The sequence below is a fragment of the Triticum aestivum genome, chromosome 6D (genome assembly GCF_018294505.1).
Source record: "Triticum aestivum cultivar Chinese Spring chromosome 6D, IWGSC CS RefSeq v2.1, whole genome shotgun sequence".
Lineage (NCBI taxonomy): Eukaryota > Viridiplantae > Streptophyta > Magnoliopsida > Poales > Poaceae > Triticum > Triticum aestivum.
In genome coordinates, this window is record NC_057811.1 from 142,316,916 (window position 1) to 142,335,137 (window position 18,222).

The window sequence follows — 18,222 nt, forward strand, 5'->3', positions numbered from 1 at the left end:
AACTTGTTATAATTATGAATGAAGCGACTGCAGTGATCAACGGCCGGTTCTAGCTGGTCAAAGAGAAAGAGCCGAAACCCTTCAAAATCAAGGGACCCATACTTGAGGATTTGAATTTTGATTGAGCGGGAGAAGATGCCAGACTTGAAAATATGCTCATGAACTTTGACTGCAAGAAAATCTTGTTTGATCGAAAAGCAGTGGTTTAGGGCAGACTCAACTAGCAGTTCATTAGGCCTAACAATAATTGGCAGAAAAGTAATCCAGAATAGGTGTGTGTGGTGAGTGTATTGCACGTGTGGGGTAAGATGGCTAAAGCGAGTAACATTAAGCATACGATAAAAGAAGCTAATACCCGGCCGTTGACGACGCTCCTGTTGGAAATATGCCCTAGAGGCAATAATAAAATGGTTATTATTGTATTTCCTTGTTCATGATAATTGTCTATTGTTCATGCTATAATTGTGTTATCCGGAAATCGTAATACATGTGTGAACACATAGACCATAACATGTCCCTAGTGAGCCTCTAGTTGACTAGCTCGTTGATCAATAGATGGTTACGTTTTCCTGACCATGGACATTAGATGTCATTGATAACGGGATCACATCATTAGGAGAATGATGTGATGGACAAGACCCAATCCTAAGCATAGCACTAGATCGTGTAGTTCGTTTGCTAAAGCTTTTCTAATGTCAAGTATCATTTCCTTAGACCATGAGATCGAGCAACTCTCGGATACCGTAGGAATTCTTTGGGTGTACCAAACGTCACAACGTAGCTGGGTGGCTATAAAGGTGCACTACAGGTATCTCTGAAAGTGTCTGTTGGGTTGGCACGGATCGAGACTGGGATTTGTCACTCTTGTCGTGGAATTGTCACGGTAGATGTCCTCGAGCTAGGACTTAGTCGTGGAGCCATTGCAGCTAGGAAGCTTGAAGGGGTTAAACGGGACAAGGAACACGAGGGTTATACTGGTTCGGCCCCTTACGGTGAAGGTAAAAGCCTACGTCTAGTTGAGGTAGTATTGATTAGGGTTTCGATGACCAGGGAGCTTAACTGCTATGCCTGGCTCTCGACGAGATCTTTCTTGCCCTTGAACCGCCGCCGGGTCGTCCCTTTATATAGAGAGGTTGACGCCCAGCAGCTCTCAGAGTCCCGGCCGGCTCATAAGAGTGTCCGGCTCGGACTCTCAACTATTCTTGCCTTACACTACAAGTTCTACCATAATGGCGGTTGTAACTACGGGCCTTAAGCCATCTCCGGGTCTTAAGCCCATCTTTGGCCCGCCGTCTTCAAGCTTGGCGCCGGGCTTCAACGATGACCATTATGAGTAACCCGGCTCCTCCGGGCGGGTGACTCTAAGGTTTATATCCTCAACATTAGGCCCCAGATTGATTTGAGCCGGCTCATGTCAATCTTCAATCCTTTCGACAGAAAATCTCCGGCTTACAATTGTGTGAAGGCCATCACCCGGCGTGACGTCATCTTCTGGATTCCGGGTAATCCGCCGTGACGTCATCTTCCATTAAGTCCATTTTTTACTCCACCATATCCACAACGGATCTTATCTTTACTGCCATCCCGAAAATCGAGGCGTTTTTATGGTGAGATAACCGCGCCGTGGCCTCCTCGTTTCTCGCGCCCACTTATGAGCCTCACCTTATAAATAGCCCGGCCCGTTGAGCCTCCAGCCACTCGTCTTCCTCCTCTCGCCACTGTTCTCCCGCTCGAGCTCCATCGCCGCCGCCGTCGTGGGTCTCCACGTCCTCACCAACTCCGGCCGCTGCATCAACCTGTCATGTCCAGAGAAAACGGCGGCGACCTCCGCGACTCACCAGCACCCGTAAGCCATCGCTACTCCATAGAGTAGATCCTCATTAGGTTCTTGCTGTTCTTCCCGTGTTCTTCACCGTTCTTCGCGAGTTCTCGGTAGATTTGATTTTTACCACCTTTCTTGATCTTAGACTGTATAGAACTGCTGCAGTAGTTGTTTCACGCCCGTTTCCAATGTACATAGATCTCCTTTTACTGCATAGAGGCTCCGTTCGAACCCGCAAACTTCTTCTGCGTCTGTTTTTGGTCTAGAAACTTTCCTCTTTAGTCGACCATTTTGATCCAAATTAGTTACTGCGATGTGTGAAACCTGTTTTCACCACACTTAGTAAAAAACTGCATTTGCTGAGTCATGGCGGCTTACATTTCCGGCTTAAAGAAGCCACGCGCCGTAAAACTTTCCGGCTCAAAAGAAGCCACGCGCCATGAAACTTTCTGGCTCATTTACGACAAAGCTGCAGACAATTGAATTACTCTCAATACCTCCAGCAGCTTAGATAACCCGATGCACTTAGCTATATGTCATTAGGCCCCTCCATAAGCCGCCACTTTAAACATTGAACTGAAAATTTCCTCCGGCTTATAATTAAACCGGACATTTCCTTTTATCATAGGCTTCCGACTTTCACCATGCCTCCCAAAGCTCCCAAAGCACCCATCACATGCAACTGGATGAGGTCCAACGTCACCGACGAGACCTTAGCGGATTTTGTGAAGACGGGTTACCTGCCCAAGAAGGACGTCATGTCCTTACCGTGCCCCTGACCCATCAGAGGAGAGACCACAGCCAAGGGACGGGGAGGTGGTAATTTTTGCTGATCACATGAGCCGGGGCTTCGCACCGCCCGGCTCAAAGTTCTTTAGAGATGTGCTGAATTTCTTTGATCTGCGGCCACAAGACATAGGACCCAATTCCGTGTCAAACATATGCAACTTCCAAGTATTCTGCGAAGTCTACCTTGGAGAGGAGCCCAGCCTTCTGCTCTTTAGAGAGCTATTCTATTTGAACCGCCAGAATGAGTGCGCCAACGGACCGAGCCTGGAACATGGTGGAATCTCCATTCAACGCCGGAGAGACTGCCTTTTTCCTTACGCCGAGCCGCCAAGCCACCCAAAGGAGTGGAACCAGACGTGGTTCTACTGCCAGGACACTTCGCCGGCTGACGAGAGCCCGCTGCCCGGCTTTCGTCCCTCGCGTCTGGAACCAACTCACCCTCTGTCAGACAAGCTATCTCAGGCGGAGCGCCAACCTCTGATCCCCACCATCAACAAAATCAAGGCTCTCCTGGGAAATGGCCTCAATGGCATTGATCTGGTCTGGGTCTGGATCTCGTGGCGGGTGATCCCCTTGAGCCGCCGCCCCGGCTTCATGTGTGATTACACGGGCCGGAAAGATGACCCCCTGCGACACAGCCGCAACGATCTTCCCGAAGACGTTGCCGAAGACATGACCAAGGCCCTCTTGAATGAGAGCTTGGAAGACTATGGGAGGACCGGCTTAAGCCCCTTCTGCAAGACCAACCCGGCCCCAGCGGTAAGCCGCTGATCTGAACATCTTATTTTCTCCTTTAGATAATTTTCATCTGAACCTTAAGAAATCATCATTGTATTTTTCAGGCTGATGATAAATTCTGGAAGGTCAAGTATGACCATGAGGCGGCCAACAAGGCCAGGAAGGCTAAGAAAGCCGCCAAGAGAGCCGCTCCCCGCAAGAAGGGAAGCAGGCCTACTGCCTCAGAGCTGCTTCAACTGAGTGACAACTCCGAGTCAGAGGTAACCCCTGAATCTGTAAGCTCTTGTTGTATTTCTTGTTTATTTCTGTCCACCTTATCAATACTGTTCATCAGCAGGATGACACCGGAGCAAGTAACCCAGTGATTGAAGAGGTAATGACACTTTCCTCCGACTCGGAGCCCTTGCCAAGGCTGAAAGTCCGAAGAGTAACCCGGAAAGTAAGATTTTCACATCCTTTAGCTTATCAAGATCCTCAATTTCTTTTGAAGCAACAGATTCATGAGAGCCGGCGACACACCTGGACCAACAAGGATGCTGATCTCTCCTCTGGGTTACCTGAGGTGTCAAGGAAGCGCCGAACCGAGGTTATATCCAACTTATATCCTTTTCATCCTTTGGCGGGTGTTATACGTCAACCGCTCAATTCTTCCGATTCAAATTATCAGGAAACTTCACCCTCCTCTGGCGACTCTATGCAATCGAACCTTCCGGCTTTCAAGACCATACCTGGGTAATGATGATCCTTTCTTGTTGTGCTTATCTTTACTCATACTTTTTGTACTAACCTTGTGTCCTTTCAGTGCTCAAGCAAAGCTCAGTAAAAGAGCAAAGAAGAATAAGCCGGTCGAAGAGACGGTCTTGCCTGAGCCGGAGGTTTTAGTTCAAGAGCCGCCAGCTACTCCTGCTCCTGATGCCACCATTCCAACTGATGAGCCGGCCATGGAGACTTCCACCAACCCGGATATCTCCAGCCCGGCTCAGCCGGCCGATGAACCGGACATGGTAATCACCCGGACGGAGTTTGTCGAGCTGGGGAGACCCACTGCGCTGGCTAAGTGTTCTGCGAAGGAGGAGTTGCTAGAGCGCCACCGGGCCAAGCTGGACGTCACCGACTACACCAACCTGAGCATTGGAGAGATCATCTCCGGCTATGTCAATCAAGTGCACAGCAGCCGGGACTTGGAGATCGACATGGTGAAGCAGATACAGCAGAAGTCTGAGGTACCACTCTACAGCTTACTGCATAATCCTCTTTATCGTACTCTAGCCCCCAAGTCTACTACTTTATGATAGAATATGTGGTAGACTTAACTTCCGGCTTACTTCCATGAACCGGTAATTTGTAGATAAAGACTTTCAACATGCATTAGCCCCCAAGTGCCAAGTGTCTTTGCTTGGAAAGCGCTTGGGACTTTAAAATTGCATAGTAACTGTTCATATTATAACCCGGAAATTGTGCAGGCTGCTTGCAAGAAGCTTGAAGCTGACATCTCTGATCTGAAGACCCACCTGAAGACGCAGGAAACTGAGACCCGGAAGGCCAACGCCAAATTTGAGTCCAGTATTGCTGCTCAAGAGAAGCTGAAGAAGAACTTTGAAGCTGAAAGGAAGACTTGGGCCGAAGAAAAGGCTACTCTGGTGAGCCGGGCCGAACAGGCGGAGAAGGCTCTGACGGAGAGAACCGCCGAACTCTCTGGCTTAAAGCGCCACGTGTCACAGATGGTCGCCGCAATCTTCGGTAAGTCATTCCACCGGCTTTCGTCAAGTTTATAATCTTTATCTCTCGTAACTCCCATCATTGCCAGCGGCTTATCTTACTCTGTTAACCAGGCCCCAGAAGCGCCAACCTCAACCAGAACATGCTGACCAAGCTGAAGGCCGTGTACACCCTGGTGGAGCAACTCTACACCGGGTCACATCGTGCTTTAGCCGTGGTGGCCCTATCAAACGAGGTTCCGACTCACCTGGCGGAAGTTCTTCGCCGGCTTGCCGTTCTTCCTCAGCGTGTCCAAGAGCTGCGACGGGCCTCCGCAAGAGCCGGAGCCATAGCTGCTCTGAGCCGGGCCAAGGCTTTCCTTCCAGAGCTAGACCCGACGGACATTGCACTTGGCTATCCCAGCTTGAAGGAAGACGGCACCCCTTTCTACCAAAAGGACTTTGCTGCCTGTGTGAAGATCGTGCGCCCGGTGGCCACCCTGATTGGGAATGACACTGATCTGACAAAGTACCAGCCAGGCTACGATGCAGAGAATCAGAGGATCCCTACTCCGCGTTACGAAGCCGTCAGCTTGGTCCCGCCGACTCGTAAGCACACTTTTGCCCCAGACATTAACCCGGCCGGGTTAATTGACGAGGAGGCTCAATTCGAAGCTTTGAGCGGCATTGACTGGAAATCGTCAACCTTCCAAGTCATGGGAACAGCCGGAGGAGCGGAGAGGGATGAGCCGGAAGCTTCAACCCGACAAGCATCTTAACTTGTAGGCGGCTCATGACTACATTTGAAAACAATGCCTCATCTTTTGGACTCTGGGAGTCTTGTAATAGAGTAGGATCAACATTTTAACCTTGTCATGCCATCGTGCACATGCTGAATGCTTAATTCCATTGAAGTTGCTGCCTTATGTTCCTCCGGGTCATAATTGATCATTCATCGTCCTTAAGCTCAAATAGTTGTCTTTAACTATCCTGCATAGAAGAACAAATCACAAGTCTCTAGGCGGCTTACCGCACTGAGAATCATAGTCTGACACATATAACCCAGAATATAAATCTAAGTTATGAGAGACTGGTCCTAAATTATATCCTTGATATAACCGTAATAACACACTTACAGGCCTTCAAGTATACTTCCGGTTTATATAACCCGGATAATAAGGTTGGTACCTCAACTCCGGTTTACCAGTCTTGATAATGCTGATTGTGTGATTATCACTGTGAATCAAAGTTAAGCCGGCAGAGTGAGAACCGCCGTGCATACTATTGAAACAATAAGAAGAACTTGTTGTAAATCAGAAAATCAAAAACTCAGGGGCTTCTGGTTCGAATACGACCAGAGACCCGTCCCAAAGGGGTTAAGCTAAGATTCGAATGCGATCATAAAGCCCCCAGTGGGTTTGGCGATGCCGATCAAGAGGGTACCGACAGCTATGTTCTCTTTGGTTCGAATACGACCCATGTTTGAACAGGAAGCCCCCAAATGACCTTAAAAGTTGTTTAACGACGCTGATTCGAATACGATCCACGTCGGTTCCCAAAGGGGGTTGAGCTATGATTCAAATATGATCAAAGAAAACTCCCCAATGAGCTCAGCACTTTGCCAATCAAATGGGTATCGACAGCTATGTTCTCTTTGGTTCGAATACGACCTATGTTTGAACAGGAAGCCCCCAAGTGATCATAAGCCGGACCCACCTCCAAGTTACCATGTGATCTTGTAATGGAGACAACACTTTTACCTTTGGAGGAGAAAAGGGACAGAGGTCCTGCTTTATTGCTTATCATAATATATACATGGCTTAAAGAAATATGTACATTATGAGAGCCAGTGGCTCAAGTGTAATAAGGCCGAAGCTGAGCTATGTTCCACGGCCGACGGGTCTCCTCCTCCGACTTGCGTGAATCTTTATGCTCCCGAATGTCAATGAGGTAATATGACCCGTTGTGCAAGTTCTTTCTGACCACAAAGTGTGACACCCAAAAAATTTATTTGGCTTTTTCAAACTTTTATTTGAGTTGAGGGATGTTATTTAAAATTTTCTTCTAAAGAATTCTCCCTCTCAAAGATTTTCTTTTATGACAAGTATTTTGTTTGGATTCACCCAAGACTTGATTTTTGGTCTTGGAGGTTTTTCCATCTTATGTGGACTCAACACAAATGTTTTTCATTTGGGCAAAGCTTTTGAAAATCTTTTTAAAATAGCCTATGGCATTTGGAGTGATCCTTTTCCCTTTCAAAAACTACTCTTGCCATGACATGAGTGGAAATCCCCTCCCAAAAGCCTTTCCCCCATCTTTGTGTCAAGGTATACTTCAAATCCAGCAAGTTGAACCTCCCCATGATTTTTCTTCCATTTATTTCTTATCAAAAATATTTTCTGCCTTCTACTTTAGCTCTTGGAGATTTACAAAGGAACTACCATTTCTACTTTGAGTTTGGCCTCGAAACATATTTCCCTGGCTAGTCCTTAGAGCCCTCAACCAAGATCCATGAAAATCCACTGGTCTCCAGTTCAAATATTTCAAATTGTGCTTGCTGCAAGTTTGGACCATATTTGCCAAATTTGATGAAATTCATTTGTTTTCTCCTCCTAAAAATCTGAGAAAATTCAGGCAACCTCTGGATACATTGAGAGGTCACCTCACCAAGTCCCAGCTCCAGAAAAAACTTTCTTCATGCCAAATCATTTCGTCGAACACCTGAAGGGCACTGTCAAGTTCAGAAGTTCAGAGATACAGTTTCAGTGAGCCACTGTCGTTTTCTTCAGAACCCCTTCTCAATCTCGCCAGTAGCCGCGGTGGCGCCGTGCGCCCTGTGCTTCCTTCTTATCCCTGCGCCGCACGATCGCCTGGAAGCTTGCGGGCATCGGCGACGAGCAGGAGGAGGTGCGCCACCCCGTGAGCGACGGCAGCAGCGCCCTTTGCGGCTGCCAGAGAGGCACAGCGTTGGACGGCGCCGTCCAGCGCCGCCCAAGCCACCAGAGGCCACCGCGTGGCCATCCATTCACCCGTGCACGCTGCAGTCCGTCGTCGTGAACTGGTAGGCGCGGAGCGCGCTCCCTGTCGCCGCCGTGCCCGTACGGCCGTTCCGTCGAGGACCGGCGTATTACACCAAGCCCGACCAAGGTTTAGCGGAGGAATGGCACCAGTGATCCTCCACGGTGATGCCTAGCCGCCTAAACCCCCTGCCCAACCTCTGCCTCACCGTAATTTCTCGCCGGTGTTATCCCGTTCACGGCCACCCCCTCGGATCGCCTATAAAAGGAGGCCCCGAGCTCGAACTCGAACCCGCACCACCTCTGCACACCACCAGTACCACGCCAAGCCCACTGGGCAGCCCTCGAGGGAATCTTCTTCCCCAGCTCCGGCCGCCTCGACCCGCTTCGGGACCCAGCTCGATTCACCCCCGTGCGTGCACCCCTACCTCTCAGCTCATGCCAGTAGTCTCCTAGTGCTTCCACTCTTCTGACCCGCGCATCAATTTGGAGTTTGCAGCACCCACCGGAGTACTCCACCATCGCCCGAACCACCGTCCGCCGGAGATAGTGTTGCCGTCGACGTGGTGCTCTCCGACGGCCAAGTCCACCACCCACCGACGCGGAAGAACACCCTGAACCTGTTGGTACCCTCCGATCTCTCTGCCTCGCCGTGGTTCAACACCGGCGACCACCGCAGCCTTCGGGCGCCGGCGAACTCCGTTGGGAGTTTTGAACCTGACGGGTGGGACCCCCCCGTCAGCCTCTCTCCTTTCTCCCTCGAACCGTTTTCTGAAAGCGCCTTCAGGCAAAATGTGTTTTCCCCTTGGGCTAACGTATTTCCTACCGAACCGTTTTCTGTTTTCTCAAACAAGTCCCTGGATCTTTTCTGTTTCATCACAGATCAGTCCTTGGACTAAAACCCTTATATCTTTTTAATAAAAGATGCTTTTTGATTGATTCTTTTTCTGTCAGTCTTATATTTTTGTCTAGTTTTTTATAGTATTTATTTGGAAAAATTTTGGAACAATTTTTATGCACGCAACGATTTTCACGTTAGTATATGGTTTCGTTATACCGTAGGTTCCGGAGGAGGTGACGGAGCCGCAAACTTCGCCGAGCTAGACTCCGACTTCTCCGAACCAGGCAAGCATGTTTGAACCTTTGATATGATAGGTGTTTTGCATGTTTGCTTGAATGGTTTGTGCATGGCATATGAGCATCGGTGAGTATTACGTTGCATGCAAGGCAACTAACCTTGTGTTTTCGAAGTTACTGTGATCTTCGATGAGAGATGACCTGATCATGTGGTGACATGAAAGGTAGTAAGATGGTATTGTCGTAGCATGCCAATCTTATGTCACCCGATAAACTCCGACGTTAACGTGAACTGAACCACGTTATCGTTCTTCCCCTTTCGTGCTACCACATGTTTTCTGCAAAGAATACGGTTTAGTAAGTTGCTAACCTCTTTCCTTGTACACACCAAATAGAGGGGCCGGGATGAAGGTTCCATGGCCCTGGATTAAAGCCAGTCATCCGGTCAGGGGGCATGGGTGTTTCCGGTTGGGACCGAGAGGGGGGCACCCCTTAGAGCGCGCGGTATAAATTTGATCCCATGCTACGCGAGGTTGTAGCCTCCCCGTCTCAAAGTTTTTCTTGAACGTTGCCGAGGGTGATTCCTGGCATCGGAACGTTGAATGGGTGTGTACTGGTTAGATGTGTTTCTCCTAAAACACCGTAAACGGAACTAGTCCCTTGTGACTACTGAAATCCGTTGGCTGTGGTTAAATAGTACAAACTCTGCAGAGTCAATTCCTTCCGAGTCATCGTGTCCATGGTCAAGGACCATGGCCAGTATATCCATATCCATGTCAGTCCCTATGTCAGTCTCCGTGGTAAAATCCCCGGTGAACAAGTTTGAGTGGTAAACCCGGTTGAATTATTATTCCTGTGGATGGACTAACCTGTTATTTATCTCGTACCTGAATATTCCCTTGAAATGATTTAAATTCATGAGCTGCCGAAATATCAAGTTATGAAATATAAAGCCCTTTATGTGATGTCGCTCAGACGTCCGACTGTGGCACTCTTGTCCTTTACTTTTGATATAAGCCCTTTATGTGATGTCGCTCAGACGTCCGACTGTGGCACTCTTGTCATTTACTTTTGATATAAGCCCTTTATGTGATGTCGCTCAGACGTCCGACTGTGGCACGCTCGTCATTTACTTTTGATATAAGCCCTTTATGTGATGTCGCTCAGACGTCCGACTGTGGCACGCTCGTCATTTACTTTTGATATAAGCCCTTTATGTGATGTCGCTCAGACGTCCGACTGTGGCACGCACTGTCATTTATATTCCATTATAAGCCCTTTATGTGGTGTTGCCTTGACGCCCGACTGCGGCATTGTTATTTCATCTGTATCCGTTCGAGGAGTCATTCAGACACTCGATTGGCCTTCAGTATTACTTTGGGATTTTCGGGAGGACTACTGCCCGACTTCCCTTTTATTTCCCATGCATTGCTATCCCATTGTCTGAGTGCGCTCTATTAATCTGTCCATGTGCATCATGTTTACATTTGTTATATCTTATGTCCGAACTGTCTTGCGAGTACTTTCATATTACTCACCTGGCTTGTTGATTTGGCCAGATGTTGACGAAGGCGATCTCATGGATGAAGAGTTTGATAGTGAGTCCGACGCCTAGAGGAGTCCCAGTCAGTCCCGTGCGATCCAGGATATTGGTCACTTGTATTATATACGCTTCCTCCACCCTCTACAAGAATCCTCGAGCCTCACTCCGACGTTCGAGGAGTTGTTAGATGCAGGAGTCATGTCACCCACTTCGCTGTGACATATCCACCACCGTTTTTATTGTGAGTCAGTAGTTATGCCACCCTATCCGCCTTTATGTATTATCGGCGTGCTTGTAATAAATTGTTGAGCAGTCTCCGCTCAACCTTGTATTATATTTAGTACTCCTGGTTTTTTCTTCTGTGATCAAGAAATTGTCTACCAGTGAGAAGGATTCTTCTCTACTGGTCCGTAAAAGGGATCGGTTTCTCAATAAATATTTTTATTAGAAAACCGGTCGTGACACAAAGGGTCCTTCCCAAGGCGGGGATAGCTTGTGCGCATCTGTTTGATCTTGGATGAGCCGGAGCACCAAATCTCCCTCCTGGAAGACCCGGGATTTAACCCGGCGACTGTGATAACGGCGCAGGTCTTGTTGGTAAATTGCTGAGCGAGCTGCTGCCACATCACGCTGTTCGTCCAACAAGTCAAGAGCATCTTGGCGCGCCTGTTCATTATCCGCCTCAACATAAGCCACCACTCGAGGCGAGTCATGACGGATGTCACTGGGGAGGACTGCTTCCGCTCCATAAACCATGAAGAAAGGTGTGAAACCCGTAGACCTGTTAGGAGTAGTATTGATGCTCCATAACACGGAGGGTAACTCCTCCACCCAACAATCCGGCGTCCGTTGCAAAGGGACCAAAAGCCGGGGCTTGATGCCTTTCAGAATCTCCTGATTAGCCCTCTCAGCTTGACCATTGGATTGAGGGTGAGCCACTGATGAAACATCAAGTCGAATATGCTCTCGTTGACAAAACTCCTCCATGGCGCCTTTGGATAGATTGGTACCATTGTCAGTTATAATGCTGTGTGGAAAGCCAAAGCGAAAGATCACCCTTTTCATGAACTGAACCGCCGTGGCTGCGTCACACTTGCTAACTGGCTCTGCTTCAACCCACTTTGTGAATTTGTCAACTGCCACCAAGAGGTGGGTCTTCTTATCCTTGGACCTTTTAAAAGGCCCAACCATATCAAGCCCCCAGACCGCAAATGGCCAAGTGATCGGTATCATCCTCAGCTCCTGAGCCGGCACATGAGCCCGTCGCGAGAACCTCTGGCAACCATCACATTTACTGACCAAGTCCTCCGCATCAGCGTGAGCCGTCAGCCAATAAAAACCATGACGAAAAGCCTTGGCCACAAGGGATTTTGAGCCGGCATGATGGCCACAATCCCCTTCATGAATCTCACGCAAGATCTCTTGACCTTCCTCAGGGGAGACACAACACTGGAACGCTCCCGTAACACTGCGGCGATGCAACTCACCATTGATAACAACCATTGACTTAGATCGCTGGGTTATTTGTCTGGCCAAAGTTTCATCCTCAGGCAAATCTTCCCGGGTCATGTAAGCCAGATAGGGCACTGTCCAGTCCGGGATGATGTGGAGAGCCGCCACCAATTGTGCCTCCGAGTCAGGGACAACCAAGTCTTCCTCTGTAGGCAACTTAACCGAAGGGTGATGCAAAATGTCCAGGAAAGTATTAGGCGGCACCGGTTTTCGCTGAGAGCCCAGCCGGCTTAAAGCATCAGCCGCCTCGTTCTTCCTGCGATCGATGTGCTCTACTTGGTAACCCTGAAAGTGCCCAGCAATGGCATCAACTTCACGGCGATAAGCCGCCATGAGAGGGTCCTTGGAGTCCCACTTGCCTGATACTTGTTGAGCCACCAAGTCTGAGTCGCCGAAGCACCTTACCCGGCATCTTGAGCTGTAAATACACGTAACACGGCCGAGCCATGAACTTGGCATAAGCCGGCCGCCCAAATATGGCATGATACGGACTTCTTATCTTGACCACCTCAAAGGTCAATTTTTCCACCCTGTAGTTATACTCGTCTCCAAAGGCCACTTCCAACTCGATCTTGCCAACTGGATAAGCTGACTTACCAGGTACCACACCATGGAAAATAGTGTTTGACTGGCTGAGGTTCTTATCAATGAACCCCATACGACGGAAAGTCTCATAATAGAGGATGTTGATACTGCTGCCTCCATCCATGAGCACCTTAGTGAACTTATATCCTCCCACCTGAGGAGCCACCACCAAGGCCAAATGACCCGGATTATCAACCCGGGGAGGGTGATCCTCCCTACTCCACATGATAGGCTGCTCAGACCATCTTAAATAGCGTGGAACCGCCGGCTCAACCGCATTCACGGCCCTCTTATGAAGCTTCTGATCTCGCTTACACAGACTGGTGGTAAATACATGATACTGTCCACCATTAAGCTGCTTTGGGTTGGTCTGATAGCCCCTATGCTACTGTTGATGACCCTGGCCAGACTGCTGATTAAAGCCCCCTTGACCGTTCTGAGGATTAGAATTTGAGCCGCCGCCCGGGCCATGAAAACCGCCAGCGCCTGAGCCGCCGCCCGGGCCATTGTTGCCATTAAAGGCATTGGAATTCTTAAAGGCCTTCATGATTGTGCAATCCTTCCATAGATGAGTAGCTGACTTCTCCCTAGAGCCATGCCTTGGACAAGGCTCATTCAACAGCTGCTCCAGCGTCGGGCCTGACCCGCCGGCTCGGGGAGGTGGCCTCCCCTTGCGTTGCTGGTTATTGCCCTACGAGCTGGCATTGGCCACAAACTCTAGGCTGTCGTCGGCTTTACGCTTGCCACCTCCTTGGTTCCCCGGGTTATGCTGAGGACCCTTGCCATTGCCGTTCTTCTTTCCCTTCCCTGTCCTTTCATCATCTGAAGCGGGGTCCTTGGTACTATCAGAGTCGGCGTACTTGACGAGAGCCGCCATCAGCGTACCCATATCATTGCAGTCGCGCTTAAGCCGCCCGAGTTTCATCTTCAGGGGCAGGAAGCGACAATTCTGCTCCAACATTAAGACTGTAGAGCCGGCATCCATCTTATCAGATGAATGTATAATCTCTTTGACCCGGCGAACCCAATGTGTCGTAGACTCACCCTCCTGCTGTTTACAGTTAGTCAAATCCACAATTGACATAGACTGCCTACAGGTATCTTTGATGTTTTGGATGAACCGGGCTTTCAACTCAGCCCAAGACCCGATGGAATTCGGTGGTAGCCCTTTCAACCAAGTGCGGCAGTCCCATCCAACATCATGGTGAAGTACTTGGCCATCGCGGCTTCACTGACCTCCAGCAATTCCATGGCCATCTCGTAACTCTCGATCCAGGCTCCGAGTTGTAAGTCAGCCGTGTAATTAGGCACCTTCCTAGGCCCTTTGAAGTCCTTGGGTAGACGTTCATTGCGGAGAGCCGGCACCAAACAAGGGACACCTCCTGTCCTCGTAGGGATACCCACGTCGATGGGAGTCGTCGGATAAGCCGGGGGTGTTTGGTAAGCCGTCAACTGAGGCACCTGCTCCGCCTCTTGCCACGCTCCATCTTGGTCTGCTGCGCGAAAGGCTCCGTTATGAGCCGGGCTATGGCCAGGGGGCGGGTCATGGCGTCGGACATTACTTGAGCCGGTCGCTGAGACCATGTGTCTGCTATAACTCAGGCTCCGGCCTGGACGAGGGGTTGAGTGGATCCTGTCCCGGCTGTAAAGTACGCCTCTTGCTTCGCCAGCGCTGTCTGAAGGAGTTCTCGGACCCGGCGGGTTTCAACAGCCGTTGGAGAGTCGCCGTCAATTGGGAGAGCCGCCAGCCGTGCTGCCGCGGCGACCATGTTCTCCAGCGGGTTGGCATAATGACCCGGTGGTATTGGCACATACTGAGGCGGGGCAGGGTTCACCCAGGGAGGCCCCATCACTTGTGGCTGAACAGGGGTCCCAGACCCGGGCACTATGATCCCCGGCGGGTTACTAGACCCTGCACCTGGCGTGTTGAAGAGGTTTCGAGGATCGTAGACCGGAGGGAGTCGAGATTGGGCCTTTTGATGCCTCCTTCTCATGACCTCATTGGACGCGTTCTGATCCATCGTGAGTCGGAAGGACTGCGCCTGAATCAGCTGAGTCTGGGCGTCGAGAGCCGCCCTCTCCGCAGCCATCCTGATTCCTTCCGCTGCCAGATCCTCTTTGGCTTTCACTAGATCTAACTTTAACTGCGCCACCTCCGCGTCATGCTGAGCTTGGTCCGCCGGGTCAACCGTGGCAGTCAACAGGGCCGTCATCTTGTCCGTGAGATCCATCAGCACCTGAGCCGGCGAAGGTACTGGATTTCCTGACCCGGCGGCAGGGTTTTGAACAGGCTGTGCACCGGCCATGAAGATTCCGACCCGGCTCGGCGGCTCAAAAGGGTCTGGAATACTGTCACCATCAGAACCACCCATGAGCCTGCCGTCTTGAAGTTGATACAATGAGTTTGACTCATCTGTGGATGACTCGCCGTCAGAGCCGGCGGCCGTCTCATCACCAGATCCTGATCCATCAGAGAGCCCTCCATGGACACATCCCACAAAAGCATGCTTCAGGGCAGGCAGGGCCCGGGCGGGTCATGCGCGCTGAGCCGTCTCGATGAGATCGGCGCAGAGATCCGGCTCAGGGCCCGGCTCACCAATCTTGCCAATGAAGACATGAATTCCGCCGAAGGGGACCTGGTACCCGTACTCAATTGAGCCGGCGTCGGGGCCCCAGCTTGCATCGTCGATGTAGAGCTTGCCGTGACGACTCTTAGTCATCCGGCCCATAGTGTATCCCTTGAGCCCTTCGAAGCTGCCCTTCAAGAACTCAAATCCACCGTGCGCTGGCCCCACGGTGGGCGCCAACTGTCGTGGAATTGTCACGGCAGATGTCCTCGAGCTAGGACTTAGTCGTGGAGCCATCGCAGCTAGGAAGCTTGAAGGGGTTAAATGGGACAAGGAACACGAGGGTTATACTGGTTCGGCCCCTTATGGTGAAGGTAAAAGCCTACGTCCAGTTGAGGTAGTATTGATTAGGGTTTCGATGACCAGGGAGCTTAACTGCTATGCCTGGCTCTCGACGAGATCTTTCTTGCCCTTGAACCGCCGCCGGGTCGTCCCTTTATATAGAGAGGTTGACGCCCAGCAGCTCTCAGAGTCCCGGCCGGCTCATAAAAGTGTCCGGCTTGGACTCCCAACTATTCTTGCCTTACACTACAAGTTCTACCATAATAGCAGTTGTACCTACGGGCCTTAAGCCACATCCGGGTCTTAAGCCCATCTTTGGCCGGCCGTCTCCAAGCTTGGCGCCGGGCTTCAACGATGACCATTATGAGTAACCCGGCTCCTCCGGGCGGGTGACTCTAAGGTTTATATCCTCAACAACTCTGTATGACGGAGAGGTATCTCTGGGCCCACTCGGTAATGCATCATCATAATGAGCTCAATGTGACTAAGTAGTTAGTCACGGGATCATGCATTACGGAACAAGTAAAGTGACTTGCCAAAAACGAGATTGAACGAGGTATTGGGATACCGACGATCGAATCTCGGGCAAGTAACGTACCGATTGACAAAGGGAATTGTATACGGGTTTGCTTGAATCCTCGACATCGTGGTTCATCCGATGAGATCATCGTGGAACGTGTGGGAGCCAACATGGGTATCCAGATCCCGCTGCTGGTTATTGGCTAGAGAGGTGTCTCGGTCATGTCTGCATGATTCCCGAACCCGTAGGGTCTACACACTTAAGGTTCGATGACGCTAGGGTTATAAGGAAGGTTTGTATGTGATTACCGATTGTTGTTCGTAGTCCCGGATGAGATCCCGGACGTCACGAGGAGTTCCGGATTGGTCCGGAGGTGAATATTTATATATGGGAAGTCATCATACGGTCACCGGAAATATTCGGGGGTATACCGGTATTGTACCGGGACCACCGGAGGGGTTCCGGGGGTCCATCGGGAGGGTCCACCTGCCCCAGAGGGCCTTATGGGCTGTAGGTGGAAGGGAACCAGCCCCTAAGTGGGCTGGGCGCCATCCCCCCTAGGGCCCATGCGCCTAGGGTTGGGGGGAACCCTAAAGGGGGGCGCCCCCTTGCTTGGGGGCAAGCCCCTCCCCCTTGGCCGTCGCCGCCCCTCTAGATCTCATCTAGAGGGGACAGGTCACTTCCCCCTTCTCCCTATAAATAGAGGGGTGGAGGGAGGGCTGCAACACCACATCTAAGGCGCAGCCCCTCCCCTACCCAACACCTCTCCTCCTCCGCGTGAGCTTGGCAAAGCCCTGCCGGAGAACTGCCACTCCACCACCACCACGCCGTCGTGCTGTTGTTGGAGCCTTCTTCCTAAACCTCTCCCTCCTCCTTGATGGATCAAGGCGCGGGAGACGTCACCGGGCTGCACGTGTGTTGAACACGGAGGCACCGTTGTTCGGTGCTTGGATCGGATTCTGCCGCGATCTGAATCGCTACGTGTACGACTCCTCCAACCGCGTTCTTGCAATGCTTCCGCATCGTGATCTTCAAAGGTATGAAGATGCACTCCCCTCTCATTGCTAGTAAACTCCATAGATTGATCTTGGTGATGCGTAGAATTTTTTTTAATTTCTGCAACGATCCCCAACAGTGGCATCATGAGCTAGGTCTATGCGTAGTTTCTATGCACGAGTTGAACACAAGTTGTTGTGGGCGTCGATTTTGTCAATTTACTTGCCATTACTAGTCTTATCTTGATTCGGCGGCATCGTGGGATGAAGTTGTCCGGACCGACCATACACGTACGCTTATGTGAGACAGGTTCGACCGACTGACATGCACTAGTTGCATAAGGTGGCTAGCGGGTGTCTATCTCTCCCACTTTAGTCAGATCGGATTCGATGAAAAGGGTCCTTATGAAGGGTAAATAGAAATTTGCATATCACGTTGTGGTTTTGGCGTAGGTAAGAAACGTTCTTGCTAGAAACCTATAGCAGCCACGTAAAATTTTTGCAACAACAATTAGAGGACGTCTAATTTGTTTTTGCAACAAGTGTCATGTGATGTGATATGGCTAGAAGGATGTGATGAATGATATATGTGATGTATGAGATTGATCATGTACTTGTAATAGGAATCACGACTTGCATGTCGATGAGTATGACAACCGGCAGGAGCCATAGGAGTTGTCTTAATTTATTTATGACCTGCGTGTCAACTGGAACGTCATGTAATTACTTTACTTTATTGCTAACCGTTAGCCATAGTAGTAGAAGTAATAGTTGGCGAGACAACTTCATGAAGTCACGATGATGGAGATCATGGTGTCATGCCGGTGACGATGATGATCATGGCGCCCCGAAGATGGAGATCAAAAGGAGCAAAATAATATTGGCCATATCATGTCACTATTTGATTGCATGTGATGTTTATCATGTATTACATCTTATTTGCTTAGAACGACGGTAGCATAAATAAGATGATCCCTCGCTAAAATTTCAAGAATTGTGTTCCCCCTAACTGTGCACC

At 50.2% G+C, this 18,222-nt stretch overlaps 1 pseudogene; it reads right to left on the bottom strand.

Annotated features, from left to right (window-relative positions):
• Positions 1-231: 231 nt before the first annotated feature.
• LOC123142531 (uncharacterized) overlaps positions 232-18,222 on the bottom strand; it is a 38,031-nt pseudogene continuing 20,040 nt past the window's right edge.